This window comes from Varroa destructor, unplaced genomic scaffold (genome assembly GCF_002443255.2).
Source record: "Varroa destructor unplaced genomic scaffold, Vdes_3.0 BEIS01000005.1, whole genome shotgun sequence".
Taxonomy (NCBI): domain Eukaryota; kingdom Metazoa; phylum Arthropoda; class Arachnida; order Mesostigmata; family Varroidae; genus Varroa; species Varroa destructor.
In genome coordinates this window covers 29,256,773-29,264,469 of record NW_019211458.1, presented here as the reverse complement: position 1 = coordinate 29,264,469, position 7,697 = coordinate 29,256,773, and positions in this window count along the sequence as shown.

Sequence of the window (7,697 nt, the reverse complement as noted above, 5' to 3'; positions counted from 1 at the left end):
GAGGTTCTGTGCTTCGATGTCATGTTGAACGCTGAACTATTCATAGGCGTCTTACAAATTCTAGATGAATCGACGCACTACCCTTCTGTCTCCTTCAAACCTAGTGCGCTTTCCTTCTTGTTCGCTTTGTTTATACCGATCGGACAATGTCTGGTCGAACAGACATCCAAGCCAGTTTTTATTCTATTGCCAATATTGAAATCAGAGCCAATAACAACAAACCGAAATATTAGCCCGAGCACTTTGAAGCAACATGTGTAACAATAATATGTTAAACTGTATCTGTTGGCGTTCTGTCCGACTGACTCCGTTAGGGTTTTCTTGTTGTGGGCGTTGCGAGTTACGGGCCCACGAATCGCCAACGCAACTGGGTTATATGCGACATTTGGTTCGACTTCGATTATTTTTTTCACTTTCCACTTTTTCATTGTGACCACTCAGTATTTTTATTAAATTTTTGAAAAATGTTTTATACTATATCGCTACGTCTGCATCGTACTGCACGAATGAACAAAGGGGAATATCCTAGGTCCACCATTTCGTTGGTGCTGCTCTTACTGGACCTGTATGACATGATGACAACGTAACGATGATCGTAACATGTCTGGTATGGCCTGTTGAAGAGCTTAGCGCTGAAATAACATCCTAATGAACAAGGCTTTTGCAGCTCTCGATTTCTCCGAATTTCCTGAGACATCCGTATAGGCGCGATAGCTGGGTGTCATTCCCGACGACGGTGGTCATCATGGGGAGTACTTTGGGTACAGCAAACCGATGTAATTTGACGCACACGGACACAGACATGGAGCAATTGGTCTGGTCGAACCTACGGTGGGTCGATGATGCCTACTACAGGACCGGCTGGACTGCGTTAGAGCGCTGTAGGATGCTGCTTTGTCAAGAAGTTGCCAATGGCGGAAACACAGTTGCCAAGAGAATCAAGCGGCAAATAAGCATGAGCCTTTCATAATCTGATATAGAGATTTAGCAAATAAAGATCTAAGAGCGACATGGTTTGTGCTGTTCAGCTGGATAATAACAGTGCCTACGCGTTCTGTATATATACGCGAACCGATCAAGAGGAAGATTAACAAGAAAGCAGCCATAAGACGTGACTTTCATTTTTAAAACGTAAGTTGCTAACTAAGTATTGTACTATAACACGGCTATGAATTATTAAGTCAACGTAGTTACGACTACGAATTGTTAATAATAAATAGCTAGTTTCCAAGTTAATCGTTCCGATATTATCTATCTGTGTGTGTCTGCGGCCTTATCACTAAGCGGGTTGATATTACCAAGGAGCCAGAAGCGCAATGAGCGACATTTTATTTGTCGCTTGAATGTGCATTTAAAATTATAGAAGTCATTAAACGTTTTGAAATGAGTTTAATGAGCGGGTATACGGGTTTTAATGAAGTACTCTTATGTAACAAGTGAAAATAATTACTAGGACTGGTAAAATGACCTTCACGGATGAGTAACTATAGAAAGTATGACCAGTCAGGTAGTCACTTGTTGGCTGGCATCTCAGCGATGGCAGCTGCTAAAAAAGCGTCGATACCGAATCGGGAAAACAAACGGGTTTTGCGAAATCTCTCCTAGCAAATTTTTAATGCTCTGTCAAAAGGTCATTGCGAAGGCCTATTGTTTAATTATGAGAGATATCGGCGTGCTCAATTAACTTTTAGGACTCGCAAGGACAGTTGCGTATTATATTATAGACGCAGGCAACATATCCAAGATTTAAGATGACATTATCCGTCGCGGTCTCACGCTTCTTTTTTTACACGTCGCTTTAGCTCTCATATATTTCCTTTAGCAGTGCTTGTTTTTGTTACTACTGCAGAACGGAACTCGGAGAACGACCTTAAGATAGGTAAATGGTTCAAGTTTAACACGTATGAGTACGTGAGTCCAGCTTCGCTGTCATACGCGAGTTAAACATATAGGGACTTTCAGATCGATAAGCAATAGACACCAGTAATTTCAAGATGGATTTATTTTGTTCGCTCGTAGTAATTACTACGCCAAATTTGTCTTCCATGTCTGAAATCTGTGTGTTGTTTCAGTTCACTCCGAACAATAGGAAATCCAACATTAACTTCATTGTAGTTGTTATGTCGACAGCTGCAGCAATGACGGCCCCCAATGTAATCGCAAGCGACCTTCAACTTCAGGCGCTTCCGCGGGTCTCATACCAAATGATAGCTATTGCAGAAATGCAGAACTGCACGAAGTTTGAAGATGTACAGCTGTGAGCCCCGTTACCGTCACTACTATCCGCGCTCTAGACAGAGAAAAACACGAACGAAAACAACAAGGACAGAGTCCAGGACGACCCTGCCGGCAACAGACAATGCTGCACCATGACAACAGCTCACAATCGGCTGCACCTGTCTAGCCCTAATAATGTTGAACTTCGTCTGCCGTTTATCTGCCGCATTACGAAACTCTACATTAGTTTCACTTTACTCCTGGTGGCTTGTCTTCGCAAGCAAGGAGTAAAGGAGTCTCTTGAATGGACTGGCATCTCACGTAAACATCTAAATGGTACTGATGCCGATGCCGATGCTGGAATTATCGCACCGAAAGAACAGCAGCAGCAGTAGCAAAAGCAGACGAGAGTCTAAGAACCGTACTCCTGGGCTCCCACGCGGTTCAGCTTTCGCCTTGCATTATACTATTTCGATATGCTGTGCTGCTCTGGATATTCGATGCTGATGAACACTGACACGTTTCGACAACGTCATCTGCCGTTTCAGCAGCTGGGATAGGTATTCGTCGTCCTGATGACGTTGGTGTCGCCTCTGTTGCCGCTAGTTTCCGTCGGCCATTTGGTCAAGGGATATTTCTTCTGCTGCAAGTGTTCTCTTGCATTATCGTAGCGACACAATGCTAAAGGTAGTAGGTGAAGCAAAAATAAAAAAGAAGAAAGAAGTGCGGGAAAAGGCGAGAGCAGTTGAGTAGCGACTGCCACAATAGCGGCTGACAGACAGACCTGAAACTCAGTGAGACACCGCGAGAAAATAAGGGAGATTGAGTCGATACATGGGAACGAAGCAGCACTATGAGGAAAATGGGCAATCGAAAATATTGCCCACATTTGCCTACCCGTTCGGTCATAGTTGCCAGGCAAATACCATTTGGATTACTGTCTACATCGCTTAAGTCATCGACTGTCTTGCCGTATCACCATGTGTGGCACTGCATCGCTTGTGCGTTATATCTCATTTTATATTGCTGGGTCGAACAGGTCCTTCCAGGTCGATGACGGTGGCAGCAACAATAACAACATCAGGTGAATAGAACATCGGACGTGGGCACCCACGGGGGTGCGCGGCGCAAGAAGGAGACGATGATGATGGCAATGGTTCCGGCGATGTTAGCGACAATCATATTGTGCTAACGGTTGATGAATTGGAGCAATACGCAATAAACAGTGGACAACACTGCGGTACCGTTATTATAGTACAGCGGGCGTGGAGCGCAACCAAAATACTTCATTGCGTTAATGTTGCTTTTCTACTGTTATCAAAGATACTATATATGCGTTGTAGATTTATATATATGGGTTAGGCAACCACTCAATGAAGCAACTAATGGCGACGGAGGTGGTCGCGCGTGTCACTGATCGAGCTTCTTTCACGCTGCAACCCACCGCCTGTGTGAATGTGGGCGTTTCGGATTGGGCGGCCCCGTACAAGCGACGCCGAGGAGACAGAGAAAAGCCGCAGAGTAGTTTCGGCGCGCACGAGATGGGCAATATATAGACGTCGATAATTCGCTGACAGACGATAACACACATACAAAGAGCAAATCTCAATTATTGATTGTGAGATTATTAAGAGAATTATTGAGGTATGGTAAGCGTTGGTCAGAAAGGACATCGCGGGTCGGCTCACAGACGCCCAGGAAGAACAACGACGCAACAGTTCAAGACCGGAGCGTTAGGTAGAGTTCTAACGCCCGCACTGATAATGCCGCGAAACTTCTGCTACGGGTGTTGCTATGACGGCGACTGTTACGGTGCAAGAACATTTTCGTGGGAATGCTTCGTGTGGCTTTGAAGTCACTCGTTACAGAACACGCCATGCTTTCGTAATACCGCACTTTGAGTTAATGGACAGTCTGCGGGACCGATGACAGTCCGCGATCATTCACACCGTATCGCGTACCCCATAGGTCCGTATAATTCGACGCTCATATTTATATCGCCGAAGCTGCATTTACGTTGATCGTGCGATGGAGTCGTGCGATCAGCATGAACTGTTTGAGAGGTCGGCGTTACGCCGTCTGACAACTACTTGCACGAACTGTAGAATGAATATATAGACTTAATAAGTCTGGAAGAAGCCGTCCCAAATCAATAACCGTCATAGTAATAACAATAATAATAGTAGGCGGAGATGTGCACGCGATAACCATACTGTCTGATCTGCATAGTTACAGATGAAACAACCGTTTTACGTAAAATATTGCGGCTGTCTATGGTAGCTCTGCAGGTTACCTATATTACCGCCAGCCATATAATAGTACACTGTGTAAAATGATGACAGACAGAGTTTCCACAGAAGGAATCCATTCATTGTATATGTTGCGCATATACAATTGATTCAGCTGGCGTACAGCTGCTGATCGCGAGTCATTTTACCCACACAGATATAGTGATATATACGAATTTCGGCAGAAGCACTCCCTAGTTCTTAGTTTATTCAGGTGCGACGTACGTCACGATTCCACTGAAGTTCGGCTAATACTAACATGAGATAGAGCTCGTTCGAAAAGATTTACAAATGTAGACATGATGCTATAGGTACGTATCGCACGTGGTTCAGTGATGTGAGGGCCTACCCAAAGGCATTCGCCATTAGCAACATCTTCTGATCATGGTCCTTCAGCATTCAATTTACTACGGCTAACTAACAGATTAACATCGACAGTCCGACTCCGCTGTCCACAATATGGCAGTCGTGTACTCATTTCGGTAAACAATCACAAGTGATCTATGAATAGAGATCTAATTTTTGACTAAACAAACAAAAATGGAAATATCATTATACATTGCAATAGATCTTTTTCAAGCTCGTACAATAGCGGTACAGTTAGCAATAGTAATTATAATAATAATAATGCGGTCTGCATTGACATAGCATTTGTTTAACGACGTCGTTTATGGATGCGGCAAATGCAGCTTAAAGAAGAACCACCCCAATGTCGTTTATCAACAATTGCTCCACTGAGCGAACGCGGAGCAATACCTTTTACTAAGATCTGCGAATGGATCAAGCTGTTTTTCTTACTTCAGACTGTAAACAAGTGTTTGGCGTTAACCTGTACAGAGAGAAATGACATTATACGCTGAATGTAAACTGTAAATCGGGTTTCTCTCGCATGGACAAGTGAACTCCACGCAGTAGTAAATGCTACTGACACCTTACGCCACTATTCCTTCTAACTGAAGATCTAGTTGTATTACCATCTGATTGTAAAGGACATACCGTGTTCTATTTTATCCGGGGTTTGAATCGCTCGTGTTATGTTTTGCATTTCGCCGTAACAGATAGCACACGGATTATCTTTGTAGTTCAGATCTGTTTTACATTCATATAATAAATGACAACTATAAACAGTGATGCTGCGCCATCGAACCCACCCCGGCAATCGGGGTACACAAGACTGTACTACCCCTCTACACACGAGGTAATAAGTGGTAGATGTCGGTTTTACTGAAACTGCCCTTGCAGTGGAAATCAGTGTTCGTTCAGGGTTCGACGTTTGTTTCTAGCGGGCATTAGAAGGGCTTGACCACACGGTTGGTGACTACGAACAGATCGACCACAGTTTACATACTACTGGGCCTCGCCTCTACTTTAGCCTTGATCGCTGACATATATTTTATTACAAAAATTACCATACGGGCATAACTCTCAAGTATTACAACAAAAGAGAAACAAGTAAGCTGAGAGTTTGCCTATACAGTTGTCTGTATATTAATACAGATAGGAATTCTCCGCCTCCCGATTCAAATTAACGGTTCACCACAAGCGGTTCTCCATGTTTCTGTTTCAGTTATATAATTTTTTGGTGTACTCGCTGGTTTGGCTTTGGTAATAGTAGGCAAACGTTTCTTCTTCCTTTTAAATGATCGAATTGCATTTTTTTAAGTCACTCTATTAAGAAGAATTGACGATAGCCATTGATCGTCTAAGTTTTTTGAAGCATATATTTGATATACCAAATAAAAGGCACATAATTGTGTATTTTTCAGTAGTTTTAGCTGGCTTGTTGCAGGTCGGTGGGTCTTCGTATTTATCGCGGTCGGCTGCTGTGAAGACGTACTGCCGAAAATGGCAGGTTTCTCGTTGCTTCCCTTTTTTGTGCGACGTCCCGTTGCACGTATGGGCCAATTTTAATGTTGCAACGTTGTGATGCTAATTTTTTTCCAGTGTGCAAGAAGCGTCATATCTAACCATGGAGAAAGCGATAGAAAAGGGCAAACATTTATGCCCCACTGTGTATATACAGACACCTTCAATGTTGGTTTTCAAAATTATCCATTTTCGATATAGAGTGCTTCGAAACTGTCTGTCATTTTAGCCATTGACCTGCATGCCAATGTAACGCCTCAGCTATATTCATCATAGAGTTCCTTATTGATATTCAACGTCGTTACCTGGTTCTCGGACATCTTTCAGATAAAAACAAGCTGATCACTAAGAATTCGTATGATTTATAGAAGCGATCAGCAGATAACAATAAAGCATATAAAATTTTTATGTCACGATTTTATTAGAATAACCTCCAGTTCAAGCATTATATAAATCGCTCAGTTTTTACTATACATAGCTAACCGTTATACCGCATCAGTCAGTACTGCGAGATAAAATCAACAACCTGATACGATTGTCTACCTCTAATGAAGAGAGACTCAATCTGGACAGCATAAACACGAGTCGGTTAGCTATCTACGAGCATATTTATGAATCAACATTATTTAAAATTCGTAGTAAAGCAGTGATATTCGATCTCAATACGCAATAGATACCGATAATACAAACGTTATCTAAGGAATTTACCGTTCAAAAGCCTCAACTAGTAGCTTAATGCTTCCCGACCATTTGGTCCTATTATCACTATAGTCAGAACTGTTTTCAGGCGGAGAGGTCATTTGGTGGCGGTTTAGACCTTCAAAATCGTGTCCTTCTGCAATCATATTTAATAGGTGGTCTATTATTCAGCGTCGTATAATTATCATTCTTAGTGTTTCGAGCCAGACTATGAAACATCGTAGCTACAATAGATCAGATGCCCGATGTTTGTTTTTCTTACCTACGGTACCCTTCAAATAACTCGCGGTGACACGAATTAATCCGCATTTCAAAAACCTCGGTGCTTCAAATACGGTTAGCTGTGCCGGTCATCAGCACAGGGTGAGTTTCATAAACCTCATTTCAGTGGTTCAGGGAGCGGAACGCTGCGCAGTGGGTCTGATGGCCGTAGCGTTGCGATCCAGTAGTTGCGTTCATCAGATTTGTATTGTAACCTTCATTTATCCCTTTTGTGAATCTTCTGGCTGGGAACGTTTCGTTATTTTTTCTGATCATGGCGGTTTATTATTATTTACATGACAAGCAACATGTAAAACGAAGAAAATAAAATTGTTGTCAGTCTTTCATTAAATGCTAACATACTAA